Genomic DNA, 26,732 nt, shown 5'->3' with positions numbered 1-26,732 from the left:
CCCTGCAACTCCTTAGGGCCCCAGATGCCACCTTCCTCTGATACGCAGACCCTGGGGAAAGGACTTCATTTTCCCCATGGAAAATGGCCTCCATTTCTGGCCTCTCGCCCTGACCAATAGGGTGGTGCCCAGCAAGAAATTTGCAATCTTTGCTGGATTTCTCCAAATCTAAAGCTGCCAGTAAGAAGTACCCTGCAAGTCCTTAGAGCCCCAAAGGCCACCTTTCATCTGACACCCAGACCCGGGGGAAAGGACTTCTTTTTCCCATGCAAAATGGCCTCTCTTTGCAGCCAGTCACCCTGGCAGAAAGAGGGGAGCCAATATAGAATTACCAAATCTTTGCAGGAGTTTTCCAAAGGAAAAGCTGGCAGCAACAAGGATCCTGTAAGTACTTAGAGCCTCAAAGGCCACCTTGAACACAGTACTGAGACCCTGAGGAAAGGACATTTTTCCCATGGAAAAATCTGCATCGTTCCCGGTGTGAAATTTGCAATCATGGCTGATTTTCTCCAAAATTAAAGCTGCTGGCAAGGAGGACCCTGGAAGTCCTTACAGCCCCAAGGGCCACCTTTCATCAGACACCCAGACCCTGGGGAAAGGACTTCTTTTTCCCATGCAAAATGACCTCTCTTTGTAGCCATTTACCCTGGCCAACAGGGCAGTGCCCAGTGAGAAATTTGCAAACTTTGCTGGATTCCTCCACAACTAAAGCTGCCGGCAACTAGGAGCTTGCAAGTCCTTAGAGCCCCAAAGGCCACCTTTTATCTCACACCCAGACCCTGGGGACATGACTTCATTTTCCCCAGGGAAAATTGGGTCAGTTTGAGGCCTTTCGCCCTGCCCATCTGCATCGTTCCTGGTGGGAAATTTGCAATCATGGCTGATTTTCTCCAAAACTAAAGCTGCTGGCAACGAGGACCCCGGAACTCCTTAGGGCCCCAGATGCCACCTTTCATCTGATACGCAGACCCTGGGCCAATGACTTCATTTTCCCCATGGAAAATGGCTTCCATTTGCAGCCATTTGCCCTGGCCAACAGGGCAGTGCCCAGTGAGAAATTTTTTAACATTACTGGATTCCTCCAAAACTAAAGCTACCGGCAACAAGGAGCTTGCAAGTCCTTAGAGCCCCAAAGGCCACCTTTCATCACACACCCAGACCCTGGGGACATGACTTCATTTTCCCCATGGAAGATGGGGTCAGTTTCAGGCCTTTCGCCCTGCCCATCTGCATCGTTCCCAGTGGGAAATTTGCAATCATGGCTGATTTTCTCCAAAACTAAAGCTGCTGGCAAGGAGGAACCTGCAACTCCTTAGGGCCCCAGATGCCACCTTTCATCTGATACGCAGACCCTGGGCCAATGACTTCATTTTCCCCATGGAAAATGGCCTCCATTTCTGGCCTCTCGCCCTGACCAATAGGGTGGTGCCTAGCAAGAAATTTGTAACCTTTGCTGGATTTTTCCGAAACGAACTCTGCCAATAAGCAGTACCCTGCAAGTCCTTAGAGCCCCAAAGGCCACCTTTCATCTGACACCCAGACCCGGGGGAAAGGACTTCTTTTTCCCATGCAAAATGGCCTCCATTTGCAGCCATTTGCCCTGGCCAACAGCGCAGTGCGCAGTGAGAAATTTTTACACTTTGCTGGATTATCCTCCACAACTAAAGCTGCCGGCAACTAGGAGCTTGCAAGTCCTTAGAGCCCCAAAGGCCACCTTTTATCTCACACCCAGACCCTGGGGACATGACTTCTTTTCCCCATGGAAAATGGGGTCAGGTTGAGGCCAATCACCCAGGCCATCTGCATCGTTCCCGGTGTGAAATTTGCAACCTTGGCTGATTTTCTCCAAAAGTAAAGCTGCCGGCAATGAGGACGCTGGAAGTCCTTACAGCCCCAAAGGCCACCTTTCATCGGACACCCAGACCCTTGGGAAAGGACTTTTTTTTCCCATGCATAATAACCTCTCTTTGCAGCCATTTGCCCTGGCCAACAGGGCAGTGCCCAGTGAGAAATTTTTTAACATTACTGGATACCTCCAAAACTAAAGCTACCAGCAACAAGGAGCTTGCAAGTCCTTCGAGCCCCAAAGGCCACCTTTCATCACACACCCAGACCCTGGGGACATGACTTCATTTTCCCCATGGAAGATGGGGTCAGTTTCAGGCCTTTCGCCCTGCCCATCTGCATCGTTCCCAGTGGGAAATTTGCAATCATGGCTGATTTTCTCCAAAACTAAAGCTGCTGGCAAGGAGGAACCTGCAACTCCTTAGGGCCCCAGATGCCACCTTTCATCTGATACGCAGACCCTGGGCCAATGACTTCATTTTCCCCATGGAAAATGGCCTCCATTTCTGGCCTCTCGCCCTGACCAATAGGGTGGTGCCCAGCAAGAAATTTGCAATCTTTGCTGGATTTCTCCAAATCTAAAGCTGCCAATAAGAAGTACCCTGCAAGTCCCTGGAGCCCCAAAGGCCACCTTTCATCTGACACCCAGACCCTGGGGAAAGGACTTCATTTTCCCCTGCAAAATGGCCTCCATTTGCAGCCATTTGCCCTGGCCAACAGGGCAGTGCCCAGTGAGAAATTTTTTCACTTTGCTGGATTCCTCCACAACTAAAGCTGCTGGCAACAAGGAGCTTACAAGTCCTTAGAGCTCCAAAGGCCAGCTTTCATCTGACACCCAGACCCTGGGGACATGACTTCATTTTCCCCAGGGAAATTGGGGTCAGTTTGAGGCCACTCGCCCTGGCCTACTGCATCGTGCCCGGTGTGAAATTTGCAACCTTGGCGGATTTTCTCCAAAAGTAAAGCTGCCGGCAATGAGGACCCTGGAAGTCCTTAGAGCCCCATGGCCACCTTTCATCTGACACCCAGACCCTGGGGAAAGGACTTCTTTTTCCCATGCAAAATGGCCTCCATTTGCAGCCATTTGCCCTGGCCAGCAGCGCAGTGCGCAGTGAGAAATTTTTTCACTTTGCTGGATTCCTCCCCAACTAAAGCTGCTGGCAACTAGGAGCTTGCAAGTCCTTAGAGCCCCAAAGGCCACCTTTCATCTGACACCCAGACCTTGGGGACATGACTTCTTTTCCCCATGGAAAATGGGGTCAGTTTCAGGCCACTCGCCCTGGCCATCTGCATCGTTTCCGGTGTGAAATTTGCAAACTTGGCTGATTTTATCAAAAGTAAAGCTGCTGGCAACGAGGACCCTGGGAATCCATAGAGCCCCATGGCCACCTTTCATCGGACACCCAGACCCTGGGGAAAGGTCTTCTTTTTCCCATGGGAAATGGCCTCCATTTGCAACCATTTGCCCTGGCCAACAGGGCAGTGCCCAGTGAGAAATTTTTTAACATTGCTGGATTCCTCCACAGTTAAAGCTGCCAGCAACAAGGAGCTTGCAAGTCCTTAGAGCCCCAAAGGCCGCCTTTCATCTGACACCCAGACCCTGGGGACATGACTTCTTTTCCCCATGGAAAATGGGGTCAGTTTCAGGCCACTCGCCCTGACCATCTGCATCGTTCCCGGTGTGAAATTTGCAAACTTGGCTGATTTTCTCCAAAACTAAAGCTGCTGGCAACGAGGAGCCTGCAACTCCTTTGGGCCCCAGATGCCACCTTTCGTCTGATACGCAGACCCTGGGCCAATGACTTCATTTTCCCCGTGGAAAATGGCCTCCATTTGCAGCCATTTGCCCTGGCCAACAGGGCAGTGCCCAGTGAGAAATTTTTACACTTTGCTGGATTTCTGCAGGAATAACGCTGTTGGCGACAAGGAGCTTGCAAGTCCTTAGAGCCCCAAAGGCCACCTTTCATCTGACACCCAGACCCTGGGGACATGACTTCATTTTCCCCAGGGAAATTGAGGTCAGTTTGAGGCCACTTGCCCTGGCCATCTACATCGTGCCCGGTGTGAAATTTGCAATCATGGCTGATTTTCTCCAAAAGTAAAGCTGCTGGCAAGGAGGACCCTGCAACTCCTTAGGGCCCCAGATGCCACCTTCCTCTGATACGCAGACCCTGGGGAAAGGACTTCATTTTCCCCATGGAAAATGGCCTCCATTTCTGGCCTCTCGCCCTGACCAATAGGGTGGTGCCCAGCAAGAAATTTGCAATCTTTGCTGGATTTCTCCAAATCTAAAGCTGCCAGTAAGAAGTACCCTGCAAGTCCTTAGAGCCCCAAAGGCCACCTTTCATCTGACACCCAGACCCGGGGGAAAGGACTTCTTTTTCCCATGCAAAATGGCCTCTCTTTGCAGCCAGTCACCCTGGCAGAAAGAGGGGAGCCAATATAGAATTACCAAATCTTTGCAGGAGTTTTCCAAAGGAAAAGCTGGCAGCAACAAGGATCCTGTAAGTACTTAGAGCCTCAAAGGCCACCTTGAACACAGTACTGAGACCCTGAGGAAAGGACATTTTTCCCATGGAAAAATCTGCATCGTTCCCGGTGTGAAATTTGCAATCATGGCTGATTTTCTCCAAAATTAAAGCTGCTGGCAAGGAGGACCCTGGAAGTCCTTACAGCCCCAAGGGCCACCTTTCATCGGACACCCAGACCCTGGGGAAAGGACTTCTTTTTCCCATGCAAAATGACCTCTCTTTGTAGCCATTTACCCTGGCCAACAGGGCAGTGCCCAGTGAGAAATTTGCAAACTTTGCTGGATTCCTCCACAACTAAAGCTGCCGGCAACTAGGAGCTTGCAAGTCCTTAGAGCCCCAAAGGCCACCTTTTATCTCACACCCAGACCCTGGGGACATGACTTCATTTTCCCCAGGGAAAATGGGGTCAGTTTGAGGCCTTTCGCCCTGCCCATCTGCATCGTTCCTGGTGGGAAATTTGCAATCATGGCTGATTTTCTCCAAAACTAAAGCTGCTGGCAACGAGGACCCCGGAACTCCTTAGGGCCCCAGATGCCACCTTTCATCTGATACGCAGACCCTGGGCCAATGACTTCATTTTCCCCATGGAAAATGGCTTCCATTTGCAGCCATTTGCCCTGGCCAACAGGGCAGTGCCCAGTGAGAAATTTTTTAACATTACTGGATTCCTCCAAAACTAAAGCTACCGGCAACAAGGAGCTTGCAAGTCCTTAGAGCCCCAAAGGCCACCTTTCATCACACACCCAGACCCTGGGGACATGACTTCATTTTCCCCATGGAAGATGGGGTCAGTTTCAGGCCTTTCGCCCTGCCCATCTGCATCGTTCCCAGTGGGAAATTTGCAATCATGGCTGATTTTCTCCAAAACTAAAGCTTCTGGCAAGGAGGAACCTGCAACTCCTTAGGGCCCCAGATGCCACCTTTCATCTGATACGCAGACCCTGGGCCAATGACTTCATTTTCCCCATGGAAAATGGCCTCCATTTCTGGCCTCTCGCCCTGACCAATAGGGTGGTGCCTAGCAAGAAATTTGTAACCTTTGCTGGATTTTTCCGAAACGAACTCTGCCAATAAGCAGTACCCTGCAAGTCCTTAGAGCCCCAAAGGCCACCTTTCATCTGACACCCAGACCCGGGGGAAAGGACTTCTTTTTCCCATGCAAAATGGCCTCCATTTGCAGCCATTTGCCCTGGCCAACAGCGCAGTGCGCAGTGAGAAATTTTTACACTTTGCTGGATTATCCTCCACAACTAAAGCTGCCGGCAACTAGGAGCTTGCAAGTCCTTAGAGCCCCAAAGGCCACCTTTTATCTCACACCCAGACCCTGGGGACATGACTTCTTTTCCCCATGGAAAATGGGGTCAGTTTGAGGCCAATCACCCAGGCCATCTGCATCGTTCCCGGTGTGAAATTTGCAACCTTGGCTGATTTTCTCCAAAAGTAAAGCTGCCGGCAATGAGGACGCTGGAAGTCCTTACAGCCCCAAAGGCCACCTTTCATCGGACACCCAGACCCTTGGGAAAGGACTTTTTTTTCCCATGCATAATAACCTCTCTTTGCAGCCATTTGCCCTGGCCAACAGGGCAGTGCCCAGTGAGAAATTTTTTAACATTACTGGATACCTCCAAAACTAAAGCTACCAGCAACAAGGAGCTTGCAAGTCCTTCGAGCCCCAAAGGCCACCTTTCATCACACACCCAGACCCTGGGGACATGACTTCATTTTCCCCATGGAAGATGGGGTCAGTTTGAGGCCTTTCGCCCTGCCCATCTGCATCGTTCCCAGTGGGAAATTTGCAATCATGGCTGATTTTCTCCAAAACTAAAGCTGCTGGCAAGGAGGAACCTGCAACTCCTTAGGGCCCCAGATGCCACCTTTCATCTGATACGCAGACCCTGGGCCAATGACTTCATTTTCCCCATGGAAAATGGCCTCCATTTCTGGCCTCTCGCCCTGACCAATAGGGTGGTGCCCAGCAAGAAATTTGTAACCTTTGCTGGATTTTTCCGAAACGAACTCTGCCAATAAGCAGTACCCTGCAAGTCCTTAGAGCCCCAAAGGCCACCTTTCATCTCACACCCAGACCCTGGGGACATGACTTCTTTTCCCCATGGAAAATGGGGTCAGTTTGAGGCCAATCACCCAGGCCATCTGCATCGTTCCTGGTGTGAAATTTGCAACCTTGGCTGATTTTCTCCAAAAGTAAAGCTGCCGGCAATGAGGACGCTGGAAGTCCTTACAGGCCCAAAGGCCACCTTTCATCGGACACCCAGACCCTTGGGAAAGGACTTTTTTTTCCCATGCATAATAACCTCTCTTTGCAGCCATTTGCCCTGGCCAACAGGGCAGTGCCCAGTGAGAAATTTTTTAACATTACTGGATTCCTCCAAAACTAAAGCTACCAGCAACAAGGAGCTTGCAAGTCCTTAGAGCCCCAAAGGCCACCTTTCATCACACACCCAGACCCTGGGGACATGACTTCATTTTCCCCATGGAAGATGGGGTCAGTTTCAGGCCTTTCGCCCTGCCCATCTGCATCGTTCCCAGTGGGAAATTTGCAATCATGGCTGATTTTCTCCAAAACTAAAGCTGCTGGCAAGGAGGAACCTGCAACTCCTTAGGGCCCCAGATGCCACCTTTCATCTGATACGCAGACCCTGGGCCAATGACTTCATTTTCCCCATGGAAAATGGCCTCCATTTCTGGCCTCTCGCCCTGACCAATAGGGTGGTGCCCAGCAAGAAATTTGCAATCTTTGCTGGATTTCTCCAAATCTAAAGCTGCCTATAAGAAGTACCCTGCAAGTCCCTGGAGCCCCAAAGGCCACCTTTCATCTGACACCCAGACCCTGGGGAAAGGACTTCATTTTCCCCTGCAAAATGGCCTCCATTTGCAGCCATTTGCCCTGGCCAACAGGGCAGTCCCCAGTGAGAAATTTTTTCACTTTGCTGGATTCCTCCCCAACTAAAGCTGCTGGCAACTAGGAGCTTGCAAGTCCTTAGAGCTCCAAAGGCCAGCTTTCATCTGACACCCAGACCCTGGGGACATGACTTCATTTTCCCCAGGGAAATTGGGGTCAGTTTGAGGCCACTCGCCCTGGCCATCTGCATCGTGCCCGGTGTGAAATTTGCAACCTTGGCTGATTTTATCAAAAGTAAAGCTGCTGGCAACGAGGACCCTGGGAATCCATAGAGCCCCATGGCCACCTTTCATCGGACACCCAGACCCTGGGGAAAGGACTTCTTTTTCCCATGGGAAATGGCCTCCATTTGCAGCCATTTGCCCTGGCCAACAGCGCAGTGCCCAGTGAGAAATTTTTTCACGTTGCTGGATTCCTCCCCAACTAAAGCTGCTGGCAAGGAGGAACCTGCAACTCCTTAGGGCCCCAGATGCCACCTTTCATCTGATACGCAGACCCTGGGCCAATGACTTCATTTTCCCCATGGAAAATGGCCTCCCTTTCTGGCCTCTCGCCCTGACCAATAGGGTGGTGCCCAGCAAGAAATTTGCAATCTTTGCTGGATTTCTCCAAATCTAAAGCTGCCAGTAAGAAGTACCCTGCAAGTCCTTACAGCCCCAAAGGCCACCTTTCATCTGACACCCAGACCCTGGGGAAAGGACTTCTTTTTCCCCTGCAAAATGGCCTCCATTTGCAGCCATTTGCCCTGGCCAACAGCGCAGTGCGCAGTGAGAAATTTTTACACTTTGCTGGATTATCCTCCACAACTAAAGCTGCCGGCAACTAGGAGCTTGCAAGTCCTTAGAGCCCCAAAGGCCACCTTTTATCTCACACCCAGACCCTGGGGACATGACTTCTTTTCCCCATGGAAAATGGGGTCAGGTTGAGGCCAATCACCCAGGCCATCTGCATCGTTCCCGGTGTGAAATTTGCAACCTTGGCTGATTTTCTCCAAAAGTAAAGCTGCCGGCAATGAGGACGCTGGAAGTCCTTACAGCCCCAAAGGCCACCTTTCATCGGACACCCAGACCCTTGGGAAAGGACTTCTTTTTCCCATGCATAATAACCTCTCTTTGCAGCCATTTGCCCTGGCCAACAGGGCAGTGCCCAGTGAGAAATTTTTTAACATTACTGGATTCCTCCAAAACTAAAGCTACCAGCAACAAGGAGCTTGCAAGTCCTTCGAGCCCCAAAGGCCACCTTTCATCACACACCCAGACCCTGGGGACATGACTTCATTTTCCCCATGGAAGATGGGGTCAGTTTGAGGCCTTTCGCCCTGCCCATCTGCATCGTTCCCAGTGGGAAATTTGCAATCATGGCTGATTTTCTCCAAAACTAAAGCTGCTGGCAAGGAGGAACCTGCAACTCCTTAGGGCCCCAGATGCCACCTTTCATCTGATACGCAGACCCTGAGCCAATGACTTCATTTTCCCCATGGAAAATGGCCTCCCTTTCTGGCCTCTCGCCCTGACCAATAGGGTGGTGCCCAGCAAGAAATTTGCAATCTTTGCTGGATTTCTCCAAATCTAAAGCTGCCAATAAGAAGTACCCTGCAAGTCCCTGGAGCCCCAAAGGCCACCTTTCATCTGACACCCAGACCCTGGGGAAAGGACTTCATTTTCCCCTGCAAAATGGCCTCCATTTGCAGCCATTTGCCCTGGCCAACAGGGCAGTGCCCAGTGAGAAATTTTTTCACTTTGCTGGATTCCTCCACAACTAAAGCTGCTGGCAACAAGGAGCTTACAAGTCCTTAGAGCTCCAAAGGCCAGCTTTCACCTGACACCCAGACCCTGGGGACATGACTTCATTTTCCCCAGGGAAATTGGGGTCAGTTTGAGGCCACTCGCCCTGGCCTACTGCATCGTGCCCGGTGTGAAATTTGCAACCTTGGCGGATTTTCTCCAAAAGTAAAGCTGCCGGCAATGAGGACCCTGGAAGTCCTTAGAGCCCCATGGCCACCTTTCATCTGACACCCAGACCCTGGGGAAAGGACTTCTTTTTCCCATGCAAAATGGCCTCCATTTGCAGCCATTTGCCCTGGCCAACAGCGCAGTGCCCAGTGAGAAATTTTTACACTTTGCTGGATTCCTCCCCAACTAAAGCTGCTGGCAACTAGGAGCTTGCAAGTCCTTAGAGCCCCAAAGGCCACCTTTCATCTGACACCCAGACCTTGGGGACATGACTTCTTTTCCCCATGGAAAATGGGGTCAGTTTCAGGCCACTCGCCCTTGCCATCTGCATCGTGCCCGGTGTGAAATTTGCAAACTTGGCTGATTTTATCAAAAGTAAAGATGCTGGCAACGAGGACCCTGGGAATCCATAGAGCCCCATGGCCACCTTTCATCGGACACCCAGACCCTGGGGAAAGGTCTTCTTTTTCCCATGGGAAATGGCCTCCATTTGCAACCATTTGCCCTGGCCAACAGGGCAGTGCCCAGTGAGAAATTTTTAAACATTGCTGGATTCCTCCACAGTTAAAGCTGCCAGCAACAAGGAGCTTCCAAATCCTTAGAGCCCCAAAGGCCGCCTTTCATCTGACACCCAGACCCTGGGGACATGACTTCTTTTCCCCATGGAAAATGGGGTCAGTTTCAGGCCACTCGCCCTGGCCATCTGCATCGTTCCCGGTGTGAAATTTGCAGACTTGGCTGATTTTCTCCAAAACTAAAGCTGCTGGCAACGAGGAGCCTGCAACTCCTTTGGGCCCCAGATGCCACCTTTCGTCTGATACGCAGACCCTGGGCCAATGACTTCATTTTCCCCGTGGAAAATGGCCTCCATTTGCAGCCATTTGCCCTGGCCAACAGGGCAGTGCCCAGTGAGAAATTTTTACACTTTGCTGGATTTCTGCAGGAATAACGCTGTTGGCGACAAGGAGCTTGCAAGTCCTTCGAGCCCCAAAGGCCACCTTTCATCTGACACCCAGACCCTGGGGACATGACTTCATTTTCCCCAGGGAAATTGAGGTCAGTTTGAGGCCACTTGCCCTGGCCATCTACATCGTGCCCGGTGTGAAATTTGCAATCATGGCTGATTTTCTCCAAAACTAAAGCTGCTGGCAAGGAGGACCCTGCAACTCCTTAGGGCCCCAGATGCCACCTTCCTCTGATACGCAGACCCTGGGGAAAGGACTTCATTTTCCCCATGGAAAATGGCCTCCATTTCTGGCCTCTCGCCCTGACCAATAGGGTGGTGCCCAGCAAGAAATTTGCAATCTTTGCTGGATTTCTCCAAATCTAAAGCTGCCAGTAAGAAGTACCCTGCAAGTCCTTAGAGCCCCAAAGGCCACCTTTCATCTGACACCCAGACCCGGGGGAAAGGACTTCTTTTTCCCATGCAAAATGGCCTCTCTTTGCAGCCAGTCACCCTGGCAGAAAGAGGGGAGCCAATATAGAATTACCAAATCTTTGCAGGAGTTTTCCAAAGGAAAAGCTGGCAGCAACAAGGATCCTGTAAGTACTTAGAGCCTCAAAGGCCACCTTGAACACAGTACTGAGACCCTGAGGAAAGGACATTTTTCCCATGGAAAAATCTGCATCGTTCCCGGTGTGAAATTTGCAATCATGGCTGATTTTCTCCAAAATTAAAGCTGCTGGCAAGGAGGACCCTGGAAGTCCTTACAGCCCCAAGGGCCACCTTTCATCGGACACCCAGACCCTGGGGAAAGGACTTCTTTTTCCCATGCAAAATGACCTCTCTTTGTAGCCATTTGCCCTGGCCAACAGGGCAGTGCCCAGTGAGAAATTTGCAAACTTTGCTGGATTCCTCCACAACTAAAGCTGCCGGCAACTAGGAGCTTGCAAGTCCTTAGAGCCCCAAAGGCCACCTTTTATCTCACACCCAGACCCTGGGGACATGACTTCATTTTCCCCAGGGAAAATTGGGTCAGTTTGAGGCCTTTCGCCCTGCCCATCTGCATCGTTCCTGGTGGGAAATTTGCAATCATGGCTGATTTTCTCCAAAACTAAAGCTGCTGGCAACGAGGACCCCGGAACTCCTTAGGGCCCCAGATGCCACCTTTCATCTGATACGCAGACCCTGGGCCAATGACTTCATTTTCCCCATGGAAAATGGCTTCCATTTGCAGCCATTTGCCCTGGCCAACAGGGCAGTGCCCAGTGAGAAATTTTTTAACATTACTGGATTCCTCCAAAACTAAAGCTACCGGCAACAAGGAGCTTGCAAGTCCTTAGAGCCCCAAAGGCCACCTTTCATCACACACCCAGACCCTGGGGACATGACTTCATTTTCCCCATGGAAGATGGGGTCAGTTTCAGGCCTTTCGCCCTGCCCATCTGCATCGTTCCCAGTGGGAAATTTGCAATCATGGCTGATTTTCTCCAAAACTAAAGCTGCTGGCAAGGAGGAACCTGCAACTCCTTAGGGCCCCAGATGCCACCTTTCATCTGATACGCAGACCCTGGGCCAATGACTTCATTTTCCCCATGGAAAATGGCCTCCATTTCTGGCCTCTCGCCCTGACCAATAGGGTGGTGCCTAGCAAGAAATTTGTAACCTTTGCTGGATTTTTCCGAAACGAACTCTGCCAATAAGCAGTACCCTGCAAGTCCTTAGAGCCCCAAAGGCCACCTTTCATCTGACACCCAGACCCTGGGGAAAGGACTTCTTTTTCCCATGCAAAATGGCCTCCATTTGCAGCCATTTGCCCTGGCCAACAGCGCAGTGCGCAGTGAGAAATTTTTACACTTTGCTGGATTATCCTCCACAACTAAAGCTGCCGGCAACTAGGAGCTTGCAAGTCCTTAGAGCCCCAAAGGCCGCCTTTCATCACACACCCAGACCCTGGGGACATGACTTCTTTTCCCCATGAAAAATGGGGTCAGTTTCAGGCCACTCGCCCTGCCCATCTGCATCGTTCCCGGTGTGAAATTTGCAAACTTGGCTGATTTTCTCCAAAACTAAAGCTGCTGGCAAGGAGGAACCTGCAACTCCTTAGGGCCCCAGATGCCACCTTTCATCTGATACGCAGACCCTGGGCCAATGACTTCATTTTCCCCATGGAAAATGGCCTCCATTTCTGGCCTCTCGCCCTGACCAATAGGGTGGTGCCCAGCAAGAAATTTGCAATCTTTGCTGGATTTCTCCAAATCTAAAGCTGCCAGTAAGAAGTACCCTGCAAGTCCTTTGAGCCCCAAAGGCCACCTTTCATCTGACACCCAGACCCGGGGGAAAGGACTTCTTTTTCCCATGCAAAATGGCCTCTCTTTGCAGCCAGTCACCCTGGCAGAAAGAGGGGAGCCAATATAGAATTACCAAATCTTTGCAGGAGTTTTCCAAAGGTAAAGCTGGCAGCAACAAGGATCCTGTAAGTACTTAGAGCCTCAAAGGCCACCTTGAACACAGTACTGAGACCCTGAGGAAAGGACATTTTTCCCATGGAAAAATCTGCATCGTTCCCGGTGTGAAATTTGCAATCATGGCTGATTTTCTCCAAAATTAAAGCTGCTGGCAAGGAGGACCCTGGAAGTCCTTACAGCCCCAAGGGCCACCTTTCATCGGACACCCAGACCCTTGGGAAAGGACTTCTTTTTCCCATGCAAAATGACCTCTCTTTGTAGCCATTTGCCCTGGCCAACAGCGCAGTGCCCAGTGAGAAATTTTTTAACATTACTGGATTCCTCCAAAACTAAAGCTACCGGCAACTAGGAGCTTGCAAGTCCTTAGAGCCCCAAAGGCCACCTTTCATCAGACACCCAGACCCTGGGGACATGACTTCATTTTCCCCAGGGAAAATGGGGTCAGTTTGAGGCCTTTCGCCCTGCCCATCTGCATCGTTCCTGGTGGGAAATTTGCAATCATGGCTGATTTTCCCCAAAACTAAAGCTGCTGGCAACGAGGACCCCGGAACTCCTTAGGGCCCCAGATGCCACCTTTCATCTGATACGCAGACCCTGGGCCAATGACTTCATTTTCCCCATGGAAAATGGCTTCCATTTGCAGCCATTTGCCCTGGCCAACAGGGCAGTGCCCAGTGAGAAATTTTTTAACATTACTGGATTCCTCCAAAACTAAAGCTACCGGCAACAAGGAGCTTGCAAGTCCTTAGAGCCCCAAAGGCCACCTTTCATCACACACCCAGACCCTGGGGACATGACTTCATTTTCCCCATGGAAGATGGGGTCAGTTTCAGGCCTTTCGCCCTGCCCATCTGCATCGTTCCCAGTGGGAAATTTGCAATCATGGCTGATTTTCTCCAAAACTAAAGCTGCTGGCAAGGAGGAACCTGCAACTCCTTAGGGCCCCAGATGCCACCTTTCATCTGATACGCAGACCCTGGGCCAATGACTTCATTTTCCCCATGGAAAATGGCCTCCATTTCTGGCCTCTCGCCCTAACCAATAGGGTGGTGCCTAGCAAGAAATTTGTAACCTTTGCTGGATTTTTCCGAAACGAACTCTGCCAATAAGCAGTACCCTGCAAGTCCTTAGAGCCCCAAAGGCCACCTTTCATCTGACACCCAGGCTATGGGGAAAGGACTTCTTTTTCCCATGCAAAATGGCCTCCATTTGCAGCCATTTGCCCTGGCCAACAGGGCAGTGCCCAGTGAGACATTTTTACACTTTGCTGGATTCCTCCACAACTAAAGCTGCCGGCTACTAGGAGCTTACAAGTCCTTAGAGCCCCAAAGGCCACCTTTCATCTGACACCCAGACCCTGGGGAAAGGACTTCTTTTTCCCATGCAAAATGGCCTCTCTTTGTAGCCATTTGCCCTGGCCAACAGGGCAGTGCCCAGTGAGACATTTTTACCCTTTGCTGGATTCCTCCACAACTAAAGCTGCCGGCAACTAGGAGCTTACAAGTCCTTAGAGCCCCAAAGGCCGCCTTTCATCTGACACCCAGACCCTGGGGACATGACTTCATTTTCCCCAGGGAAAATGGGGTCAGTTTGAGGCCACTCGCCCTGGCCACCTGCATCGTGCCCGGTGTGAAATTTGCAAACTTGGCTGATTTTCTCCAAAAGTAAAGCTGCTGGCAAGGAGGAACCTGCAACTCCTTAGGGCCCCAGATGTCACCTTTCATCTGATACGCAGGCCCTGAGCCAATGACTTCATTTTCCCCATGGAAAATGGCCTCCATTTCTGGCCTCTCGCCGTGACCAATAGGGTGGTGCCCAGCAAGAAATTTGCAATCTTTGCTGGATTTCTCCAAATCTAAAGCTGCCAATAAGTCCTTGGAGCCCGAAAGGCCACCTTTCATCGGACACCCAGACCCTGGGGAAAGGACTTCTTTTTCCCATGCAAAATGGCCTCCCTTTGCAGCCATTTGCCCTGGCCAACAGGACAGTGCCCAGTGAGAAAGTTTTAAACTTTGCTGGATTCCTCCACAACTAAAGCTGCCAGCAACTAGGAGCTTGCAAGTTCTTAGAGCCCTAAAGGCCACCTTTCATCTGATCCCCAGACCCTAGGGAAATGACTTCTTCTTCCCATGGGATAGGGCCACCCTTTGAGGCCATTCTCTGTGGTTGCAGTGCCGTCCCAGGGTAGCAACTTGAAAACTTTGCTGGATTTTTTCTAAAGTTAAAGCTGCTAGCAACTAGGACCCTGCATGTCCTTAGTGCCCCAAATGTCTCTTATAAACTGATCCCCAGCCCATGGGGAAAGGACTTCTTCTTCCCGTGGAATATGGCCTCAGTTTGTGGACACTCACAATGGCCGACAGGGTGTGGCCAAGCTGGAAATTGGAACCTTTGCTGAATTTCTCCAAAACTAATTCTGGCAGCAACTAGGACACTGCAAGTTCTTAGAGGACCAAAGGCCTGCTTTCATCTGGTCCCCAGACCCTGTGAAAAGGACTTCTTCTTCCCATGGAATATGGCCTCAGTTTGTGGAGACGCACAATGGCCGACATGGTGTGGCCAAGCTGGAAATTGGCAAACTTTGCAGAATTTCTCCAAAACTAAAGCTGCCAGCAAGTAGAACCCTGCAAGTCCTTAGAGCCCAAAAGGCCACCTTTGATCTGATCTGCAGACCCTGGGGAAATGACTTCTTCTTGCCATGGAATATGGCCTCTCTTTTGGCCACTCACCTTGGTTGACAGTGCGGTGCCAGGCTAGCAACTGGCAAACTTTGCTGGATTTTTCCAAAGCTAAAGCAGCCAGCAACTAGGACCCTGCATGTCTTCAGAGCCCAAAAGGCCACCTTTCATCTGAGACCCAGACCCTGGGGAAATTGCTTCTTTGTCCCCATGGAAAATGGCCTCAGTTTGCGGACACTGTCAATGCCCGACATGGGGTGCCATTTTAGAAACTGGCAAACTTTGTTGAATTTTGCCAAAGCTAAAGCAGCCAGCAACTAGGACCCTGCATGTCCTTTCAGACCTAAAGGCCACCATTCATCGGATCCCCAGACCCTGGGGAAAGTATTTCTTCTTCCCATGGAATATCGCCTCTCTTTTTTGGCCACTCACCCTCGTTGACAGTGCGGTGCCAGGCTAGCAACTGGCAAACTTTGCTGGATTTTTCCAAAGCTAAATCATCCAGCAACTTGGACCCTGCATGTATTCAGAGCCCAAAAGGCCACCTTTCCACTGAGACCCAGAGCCTGGGCCTCTTATAAACTGATCCCCAGATGTGGGAAATGACTTCTTTTCTCATGGAAATGGCCTCCATTTGCAGACCCTCTCAATGCTCGACACAGAGGTGCCAATCTAGAAATTGGCAAACTTTGCTGGATTTTTTCCAAAGCTAAAACAGACAGCAAATAGGACCCATCAAGTCCTTATAGCCCCAAAGGCCTCTTAGAAACTGATCCCCAGACCCTGGGGAATGGACTTCCTTTTCCCCGGAAAAATGGCTTTGCTTTACTGCCACTCACCCTGGTTGTCAGTGCAGTCCCAGGCTAGCAATTGGCAAAATTTGCTGGATTTCTCCAAAGGTAAGGCAGCCAGCAGCTAGGACCCTGCATGTCCTTAGACCCTAAAAGGCCACCTTTCATCTGATCCCCAGATGCTGGGAACTTGAGTTCTTTTTCCAATGGAATATGGCCTCCATTTGCGGACACTCACCCTGGTTAGGAGTGTGTTTCCAGGCTAGGAATTTGCAAACTTTGCTAAATTTTTCCAAAGTTAAAGCTGCCAGCAACTAGGACCCTCCAAGTCCTTCGAGCCCTAAAGGCCACCTTTCATCTGACCTCCAGACCCTAGGGAAATGACTTCTTACAATGGGATATGGCTTCCCTTTGTTGCTATTCTCAGTGGTTGAGAGTGCGGTCCCAGGCTAGGAAGTGGCAAACTTTGCTGGATTTTTTCCAAAGTTAAAGCTGCCGGAAACTAGGACCCTGCAGATCCTTAGAGCCCCAAATGCCTCTTATAAACTGATTCCCAGACCATGGGGAAATGACTTCTTCCCATGGAATATGGCCTCTCTTTTTTGGCCACTCACCCAGGTTAACAGTGTGGACTCAGGCTAGCAATTGGCAAACATTGGTGGCTTTTTTCAAAGCTAAAGCGCCAGCAACTAGGAGCCTGTAAGTCCTTAGAGCCCCAAAGGCCACCTTTCATCTGAGACCCAGACCCTGGGCCTCTTAAAAACTGATCCCCTGACCCTGGGGAAAGGACTTCTTCCTCCCATGGAATATGGTCTCAGTTTGTGGAGACTCACAATGGTCGTCAGGGTGCGGCCAAGCTCAAAATTGGCAAACTTTCTTCGGTTTCTCCAAAGTTAAAGCTGCCAGCAACTAGGACCCTGCATGTCTTTAGAGCCCTAAAGGCCAACTTTCATCTGATTTCCAGACCCTGGGGAAATGACTTCGTCTTCTTCCCATGGAATATGGCCTCTGTTTTTTGGCCACTCACCCTGGTTGATAGTGCGGTGCCAGGCTTGCAATTGGCAAACTTTGCTGGATTTTTTGCAAAGCTCAAGTGCCAGCAACTAGGAACCTGTAAGTCCTTAGGGGCCCAAAGGCCACCTTTCATCTGAGACCCAGAGCCTGGGCCTCTTATAAACTGATCCCCAGACCCTGGGGAAATGCCTTCTTTTTCCCATGGAATATGGCCTCCATTTTCAGACCCTCTCAATGCCCGACACAGAGGTGCCAATCGAGAAATTGGCAAACTTTGCTAGATTTTTCCAAGGCTAAAGCTGCCAGCAACTAGGACCCTGCAAGTCCTTAGATCCTTAAAAGCCACCTTTGATCTGATCCCTAGACCCTGGGGAGATGACTTCTGCTTCCCATGGAATATGGCCTCTCTTTTTTGGCCACTCACCCTGGTTAACAGTGCGGTTCCCGGCTAGCAACTGGGAAACTTTGCTGGATTTTTTCAAAGCTAAAGCACCAGCAACTAGGACCCTGCAAGTCCTTAGAGCCCCAAAGGCCACCTTTCATCTGAGACCCAGAGCCTGGGCCTCTTATAAACTGATCCCCAGACCCTGGGGAAATGGCTTCTTTGTCCCCATGGAAAATGGCCTCAGTTTGCTGGACACTGTCAAGGCCCGACATGGGGGTGCCAATTTACAAACTGGCAAACTTTGTTGAATTTTTCCAAAGCCAAAGCAGCCAGCAACTAGGACCCTCCAAGTCCTTGGAGCCCTAAAGGCCACCTTTCATCTGATACCCAGACGCTGGGGAAATGACTTCTCTTTCCAATAGAATATGGCCTCAATTTGTGGAGACTCACAACAGCCGACAGGGTGTGGCCAAGTTTAAAATTGGCAAACTTTGCTGGATTTCTCCAAAGCTAAAGCTGCCAGTAACTAGGACCATGCAAGTCCTTAGAGTCCCAAAGGCCACCTTTCATCTGATCCCCAGATCCTAGGGAAAGGACTTCTTTTTCCCATGGAAAATGGCTTTTGTTTGCTGCCACTCACCCTGGCAGACAGGGCGGTGCCAAGGTCAAAATTTGCAAACTTTGCTGGACTTCTGCAAAAGTAAATCTGCCAGCAACTAGGACCCTGGAAGTCATTTGTGCCTCAAAGGCCTCCTTTCATCTGAGACCCAGCCTCTGGGTAAATGACTTCTTTTTCCCATTTAAATTGGCCTCCATTTGCGGCCAGTCGCTCTGGCAGAGAGTGTGGTGTAGGAGTAACTTCCTTGCATAAACCTGCCATGCTCAAAATTCAGGGACTGTGATTTTTAGCTTTCTCTGACTGCCGAAATGCATTTGGAAGGACGTCGTCATTTGAATTTCCCACTCTTTTCAGAAAGATGCAAAAATGGAGGTCATGGCATCCTGGATGCTCAGCATTGCTCCACCCCTTGTTCCTATAGTGTCCTGCCACTGTGCTAAGTGACATGGTTAGTCACCAGTGAATGATGAGGAGGGGGCTAAAACCTGAACCAAACACCCCTGAAAAGACACATCAGGTGGCACCATAGAAAATCAATCAGAAACTGGTGTGGGACTCTATTAAAAGCTGGAATTTTTTGGAGGAAACAAAATCATTCCTTGTTTGTCAAACCCTTTAACATATAGGTAAAACCTTATAAAAGGAAGACCTTGTAAAAAAATAGTTCAGGCCTTGCTATTCTAAGTAAGCTAGCCTTTTAAATTCTCATAAGAAAATAATTATAAGAATGACAATCAGTTTGTATAACAATCTTTTCTTGCAAGAAAACACTTTGCACCTGCAAAATTAAGACATCTATCCCATGAGAATCTGTGGTGGTGTTCACAGGGGTCCCAGGACGAGAGAAGAGACGAGAATGTTGACTCCATGTTTCAGAAGGCTTGATTTATTTTATGATATATATTATATTAAAACTATAATAAAAGAATAGAAGAAAGGATTTCATCAGAAGGCTTGCAAGGAAAGGAAAGAATGGAATGATAATAAAATCTTATGACTGACTGAGACAGTCCGATATAGCTGGACTGTGATTGGCCATTAATAGAAACCACCACATGAGACCAATCAAAGATGCACCTGTTGCATTCCACAGCAGCAGATAATTATTGTTTACATTTTGTTCCTGAGGCATCTCGGCTTCTCAGGAGAAAAAATCCTGAGGAAAGGATTTTTCATAAAACATATCTATGACAAGAATCCATGAAGAAAGAATGTAAACACATCTAGAAAGAAAAACGTTTAGTGGACATATACACTAGCCTTTACCAACCAATGAACTGAATTTCATTGTGTTGCTGGCCAACTAAATTCAAACACGATGCCTTCTGATACCATATAAAAATGAGCTTCGTGCAATAAAAATTGGGCTATTCTGCACAAAGAAACAAGTGTCTCGTCTGTATCAATTGCAACAAAACCCTTGAGATTTTTGGCTTTGATTCTAGTTCTAGGGATGCAATAAGCCTTGCTGCAGTGATAGGTGTTCATTCTCACAAAGGCACCGACACACCAGACTGGAGAGCTCAGAGATGTGTTGGTGCCTTTTCTGCCCAGGGGAGGTAAGGCCAGGACCTGTCTGGCCCCACACCTTTTTTGTGGGAGCAATCCCTGGATGTGTTCAAATTTTGGTGCCTTCCCTTCCTGGAGGAGGAAAATACCCAGGCCCAGGGTTGGTGGGGAAGATGTTGGGCCCAGGGGAGGTAAAAGCCACTGACAGCTTTCTGCAGTGCTCCACAGTCTCCACAGTGCTCTCAGGGTCCTCATCAGGGCTCCCAGTACCCCTTCCATTGCTCCCTGTCTCCTGCACTGCTCTCCAGTGCTCCTTCTTCCAGTGTTCCCCAGTCTCTCCACTTGGATGGTGGCAATTCGCTGGGCAGTGACATGCCAGCAGGCATCAATAGTCCCATGGGTGATCATTGCTCCCCAGGCACCTCTCCCTCTTGGTTCCATATCACCTGTGCCAGGAAATGCACTCTGAAGCTCTCCCAGATGTCTGGATTCTCCTCCTGTGAGGTACCAGGGGAAGGTGGGGGGCCTAGGGGCTGGCACAGGTCCCCATGAGGACCAGGGCTTGTGAAGGAGCCTCACCTACCTCTTCCTCCTGAAGAGCAGGTACCTGAAAAAATGGCACCCACCTTGGGCTATTCTGCTGCTCAGTCCCACCCTGAGCAGGAGGCAAAGAGGCAAACCCACTTTCTCACCCTCCTGAAGAGCTCATGTCTCCCCATGAGGCCCCCCTCCCTGTCCCAGCCCCTGTGGTCCCAGCCGTTTCACAGCTTCATCACCAGGCCTAGACCACTCAGTCCAGGTGGGAACAGAGGTATTTATTTTGCATCCACAGGTAGACCTCTGCAAGTGAGCAGCTTCCCAGCCCCATCACCAGCAGCCTCTGCTGCAGACACAGCTCCAGCCACAGCCCTTCATGCGCTGGACCAGCACCTGGAGCTGAGGTGAGAGGGAGAGAGAGAAAGAGAGGCATCTGATCAAACAGGCAGGCAGAAGGCAGAGAATTTCTGTAGGATTGGCTCAGGCCACCTGAGATCACGTTAAGGTGTCCATGGAAATGCCTCTGGTGATTTTCCAGCCCATGAGAAGGTCCCTGATGCAACCCCTGGTGCAGCTGAGGCAAAGCCAGGTTGTCCTGAGACTTGGGTGTCCCATGCAGGTATCAGGACAAGGTGTTGTGGGGTAGGACTCTGCCAGTGAAGGACATGCTCTCAGGTTTGGGAAGGGGACGGCCTGCCATCAAGGTCCCTCTGTCTTCAGCCAGGACTTTCTGTCCCGCATGGGAAGCCGATGTTGGGTGTCCAGGTGGGTGCCAGGGGAGTCCAGCCCACTGGCAGCCTCCAGATCCCACTTCTGTCCCCCGGGACTGCTTCAGCAGAGGAACATGGGAAAATCATTCCGGTGGAGTTACCTGCAGAACTGCCTCTGCTGCTCCTGCCGCCGCCGGTTGTTCTCAGCCAAAAACATGAAGATGTTCCTCCGTGTCTGATGTGGCTCCAGCCCATGGAGCACCTGGATGGCTCGTGGGGAAAGGTGTCTGCAACAACAGGGAATCATCATCCCAGAGCTGCCAGCTGCCTCTCCCCTCACCCCACCCTGTGCCCACACAGTCCCACATCCACCCACCTGGTCCCGCATTCACCCACCTGGTCCCAGGCTGGAATCTCTCTGCCATTTTCTCTGTGGGGAGGGGGATTCCAGCTGTCCCCCACCTCCCAGTGACCCCCTTTCTTGGGGGCTGGGATGGATGGTGTGGATCCCAAGCATCTCCAACGCCAAATATCTGCCAAGGAGGGGATACTCTCAGTAAACCAGAGATGCAACTTCTTGGGGGGCCCCTGGATATGTGGGAGCCAGGAGACTTGGCACCCCACCATGACTGACGACTGCTTTTGTCCTGCAGAGTTCTCCCTTGCGGGACATATAGGCAAATCCCTGCCCTGCACCTGGGTGACTCCCAACTGCACCCCTGGGATGCCCATCTCTTTGAGTCCTAAGAGTCCCCTTGAAACCCCAGAACACCCTAACCCCATCTGAGACCCCTCTCTTAATCTGGGTCCCCAGGGACTCCTATCACCTGGGGTCCTAAGAGTCCCCCCCCAGTTCCCAGGGACTACCCCCAAACTGGCCCAGGAGTGCCCAAAAGCCCCCTGGGACACCCTAAGCCCTCAAGAAACATCTGGTCCCCTTCCAAGGGACCTGCCCCATGCCTCATTAGTCCTTTGTGATCCTTCCTGACCTCCAATTCCACCCTCTGTGCCCCTGTCCCAGAGAGGTTCTATGTCCAGCCAGGGTGACTTGACACAGAGGGTCTCTGCCCCTACCTGTGGCATCTGTTGGTCCTCCCCAGTAGCCCAGGCTTCCCATGCTGCCCATTCCACCTTCTGTTCTCTCCAGTGGGAATTCCCATGCTCCCATCCTGCATACAGCTGCCAGACCTCCTGGAGGTGTCAGGCATGATTAGTCTCAGGTTTTGAGGGGCTTCCTTCAGGTCTTATCCATTTGGCACATACCTGCAGTGCTCTCTGGCAGTTCTCAGAAGCCAAGAGTGTGATGTCAGGCCTGGCTGAAGGAGGTAACTCTTGCCTACCTGCCTCCCTCATACTCAGAGAGCTGGCTGGGCATGGGGTGATCACACTGCAGAAATACCAGCAGTCATCAGCATGAGCATGGGGCGGATAGGGAACCTGTTTCCCTTGGGTCCAAAACTCCACAGGTGTTCAGGAGAAGTTGGGAGCTAGGGCTGTTCCCATGGACCTTCCTGAGTTGCTACACAGTCCAAGTGTCTGAGGGGGATTTCACCCAGGGTGCAAGGATCCCTCCAAACCATTCCCACAAGTTTCACCTGGCAGGTGGCTTTGACCTTGGCTCTTGCTGCCTTGTGCCTGGCCTCTGGTATGGCAACGCAAGGAGGGAAAACTTTCCAGGATGCTCTTGTTCCCCTGAGAAAGGAGAAAGCTCTTGGGAGCAGTCTGTAAGATTGTATGGTCACAGATGTGATCACCCTATGTGTGACAGAGCAGCAGGAACCCATTCCATACCTGTTCTGACACTGTGTTTCTCTGCAGCCTTTGTATGTTGGGTGGAAAAAGCATCAGACACAACAAGCTGGAACCTGGAATCACAGAATGACAATATCCGGAATTGGAAGGAACCCAAAAGAATAAGTGAGGCCAACTCCAGAAGCAAATGATGCCACAGGCTTGAGGAATGGCAGAGCTCACACTCTGCAGGCAATGAAGGAACCAGAAAATCAACAAGGAAATGCACTCACCTGGGGAACATGTGGGCCTGTGCAGCCTGCACACCCTGAGCAGTGGTCACTCCATTGTTGACACCAGAACCTGGCATACTTAGCCTCTGCAGAGTGACAGGGAGCTGTCAGGAGATTTCCATGGAGAAAGCAGACCGGTCTCTTGCTCCTACAGGAGCCACTTCTCCAAACTCCTCTTCCCAAACCTCATTCGTGAACATCATGGAATCAAAGAACCAATAAGAACCCTTGGAGGCCAACAAGTCCAACAGTGGCCACATCCACATGTCTCTTAAATCCCTCCAGGGATGATGAGTCCACCATTGCCCTGGGCAGCCTGTTACATGAAGAAATTTTCCCTAAAATCCCACCTAAACCTCTCCTGGTGCAAGTTGTCTTCTGTTATCTGGGAGAACAGGCTGACCCCACCTGGCCTCACTCTCCTTTCATGCAGATGCAGAGAGCAAAAAAGGTCTCCCCTAAGCCTCCTTTTCTTCGGGCTCAGCCCCCACAGCTGCTTCTCATGAGACTTGTGCTTCAGACCCTTTCCCAGCCTCTCTGCCCTTCTCTGGGCACCCTCTAGCACTTCAATGTCCCCAGATTCCAGCTCACCGTGAGCAGCAGAGCCACCCAGGTGTCCTGACTCTCCAGTCCTGCAATGCAGCTGCAGTGGAATTGCATGCACAGGACATTGTCCTGGCAGGACAGGATGCCAATATTTTCAAAGGCGAATGTGGGGTGCTGCCTGTCCCTCAGCTGGAAGGAGTACAAGAGAATGGTCTCCTCCACACAGCCCCTCACCAAGTCGGGCGGGAGGGAATTGGTCTGGGACAGCCACCAGTAATCCAGTGGCATGATCACGATGTCACCTGCAAAGAGGAGAGGATTATCACTACCAAGCTGAGCAAATTTTCACGTGAGATTATTGGCAAAATGTCAGAAAGACACGTTTAGTTTGGGGGCAACTCAAGCTGTCCTCCAACTTTGGAGGCAATTCCCCCCTGCTGCATAGAGCAGAGTACACACAGTCCCCCCAAATGTGGAGCTAGATCCCTTCTCACCAGGGATCATCACTGTTGGGAACACCAGCTCCTGTAGACAGGACACGTCCATGTCCAGCTGGAACACGGGTCTTCGAACCACATACACCTCTTCCGTGCTGTTGATTTCCTCAGGGACCACAGCAAAGGTCCCAAGACCTGGGACAAGGACACCCTGCCCAGGAAGAAAACAAAACAGTTGAGATGGCTGTCACATCCCAGACCCTTGAATCCTGGGGTTAAACTCAAGGTTCCTTTACTCTAGCTGGTGCAAAGGAGAAATCCCCACCAGCTATTCTCAATAGGTAAAAAATCACACAAAAGGCAAAAATATAGAAAACTAAGGAAATTTTGGCAAAGGAATAAAAAAACTAACAAATTCAACATAAAACCACTTATCAATCATCCCATTACTTAGCATTTACCCAAAAAGGTTCCATGAAAAGAGGATTAGAAGGAGAGACAGAAAAGGTACAGCAAAACACACATATAGCTACCAGCTCCTGGGTTTCCCCCAGAGTCCCAGAGAAGGCACAGGTCACATGCTGGCTACCTTGTGGTCAGCCTGGTTAAAGTCCTTGGTGGGACTGCTGATAGGTGCTATGATTGACAGCCCAGCTGGGGGCTGGGCGCAGGACAGGGCTCTGCTTCACTATGCAAAGCCTGGCCTGCCCCTCCCACCAGACATAGACCCTGGCATTACAAGTGCAAGATGTCTCAAGACGTTGTTCTAATCCAGACTCTGACAAAAGGAAATGTGAAAACTGTGGGGAAAAACCCATGCTCTTCATTTTTTTACTTTCCCTCTTCAAAATATTCACAAAAATTCCTTTTCTTGGCTAAAGAAGAACCCAAGCCATTCCAACCCAGGGAAAGATTCCCAGGGATGATCATTGGCATAGACCCAGCCAGATCCTCTTGTATCTCTCTGCTAGGTCTCTCCACCCCTGGATGATCAGGGCACACTAAGATGAATTCTCCGGGGGGGTGCCATGATGTTTGGGGGGGGGGACCACAGGGGTCCAAGACACCAGCCAACCTTGTCCAGCTTCATCTGTCCTAGGATGTAGGTAGACACGACATCCCAGATGGCCACCACCTCTGGAAAATACCAGAAAGAGGGGTCAAGTTGCACTCGTGGCATTTTGGGGAGCTCTGTGGAGTGATAGATGGGGCTGACAAAAAGCCTGGACTGGACTGTGCCCCTGGTTCTACTCCCCAAGGGAGTGGGGTTCTCTCTACCCCCCAGGCAGGGCTGGGGCGGAACTGGGGATGTGAAAAGTCATCAGAACCAGGGCTGTGATCATCTAACCCCCAAAAGGAGATGGCAACCCAAGATCCAGCTGGCTCCTGAGAGCCCAGGAGGAGCTGTCAGACCTCAAATAAGAGCTAGAACCTCAAGAGGTCAGAGATCTCACAGCTCAGAAGCTAGCCCTGGTAGGGGGACATGCTGTGCCCAGGGGACCCTCAGAGCAACCCCAGCCCTGTCCAACCCTCCTTCTGGCCCCTGGGCGTTCCCAAAACCCTTACCTTTGGTGGAGAGACGCAGAAGTGTGGGGAACAAGTAACTCTGCTTCTTGCTGATGCTGATGGTGCAGCACCCCTCCATCTCCGATCAGCCCTTGCCCTGCCTGTCCCTGAGGGCCCTCCCATTAAAGCTCCCACACCCACCAAAACAGCCCCCCAACCCCGCTTGAGGCTACAGGCAGTGCCCAGCAGCCACCAATTGTCACCATGGGGGGTGCCACCTTGTGATGTCACTGGTAGACTGGGGAGGTGCATTGTGATGTCAGCAGAAAGATGGCACCTTGGAGATGGGGGAGGGGGGTTGTGGCAGGAAGAGCCCATCCTGGCCCATCTCAGGTGTTCCCAGGTGTCAAGAGGTGCCACTGCTGCTGAGCTGGGCTGCCTTCCTAGAGAAAATCATAGCTAATAACCAAAATAAACATATAAAAATATAAATTATTAAATAATATCTATTTTAAAATTATGAAGAATCTGTTTTCTGGGCTTTTTTTTTTTTGCTATAAAATATGACAGATTAAGGGTTTTTATCCTGGCTCAAACACTTCCAGGGATCCTCTAGGAAGTGGCACCTCTGGTTTGCTGAGGATGTTTCTGTTGCTATTGAGTTAGGGATGGCTGATAGAAAGCAACATTTGACTCTGTGCTCAGAAGGCAGAAGAGCAAACTTTATTAGAACTTTGTGATATTCACATTCTCTGAACAGAGAGAGACATAATTCTCTCTCCCAGGATTTTTCCTGGGGAAGGCAGTGAGAAGCTCAGAGAAGAGAAAACAATTTTTATCTCTATTCGCTGCTCCTGTTGTTTGGCACATGTGGAATGTGTTATGGAGATTGTTTACCAAAGGTGATGGTTGATTGGATTGATTGGCCAGTTGGGTGAAAGCTGTGTCGTGGCTATCTCCAGACAGACATGGGGTTTTCTTGAGTATCTCTTTAGTATAGTTATAGTATCGTATCAATGTAATATAGAATAGCTTAATAAAGCATTTCTTCAGCCTTCTAAAATCATGGAGTCAGAGCACATTATTACCATGTGGGGGGCTGCCCTGCATCAATAGAACTTCACATTTTTATAGGCAAAATCGTTCACCCAGAACTTCTGAGTTTTTACATTGCCTGAGAGACGCAATGAGTCCCCATACACCGTTAGATCCTGGATCCAAGATAGGGATACAGCAACTAATAAATTTATTTTTAGGGCAATCTACGGGAGATATTAGGAGGAAACTTCAGAAGTTCCAGGGACCAGAGGGAAAGAATTT

General features: G+C 50.5%; 1 long non-coding RNA gene across 1 annotated transcript; it reads right to left on the bottom strand.

Moving 5' to 3' along the window:
- Positions 1-20,430: 20,430 nt before the first annotated feature.
- Positions 20,431-22,860, bottom strand: LOC143695451 (uncharacterized). The gene is made up of 3 exons (XR_013184648.1): positions 22,691-22,860; positions 21,296-22,591; positions 20,431-21,186 (listed from the first exon to the last, which is right to left on the bottom strand). It is a non-coding gene; the product is annotated as an uncharacterized LOC143695451 (long non-coding RNA).
- Positions 22,861-26,732: the final 3,872 nt, after the last annotated feature.

The sequence above is a fragment of the Agelaius phoeniceus genome, chromosome 18, assembly GCF_051311805.1.
Source record: "Agelaius phoeniceus isolate bAgePho1 chromosome 18, bAgePho1.hap1, whole genome shotgun sequence".
NCBI lineage: Eukaryota > Metazoa > Chordata > Aves > Passeriformes > Icteridae > Agelaius > Agelaius phoeniceus.
This window is presented reverse-complemented; position numbering and strand designations above follow the sequence as displayed.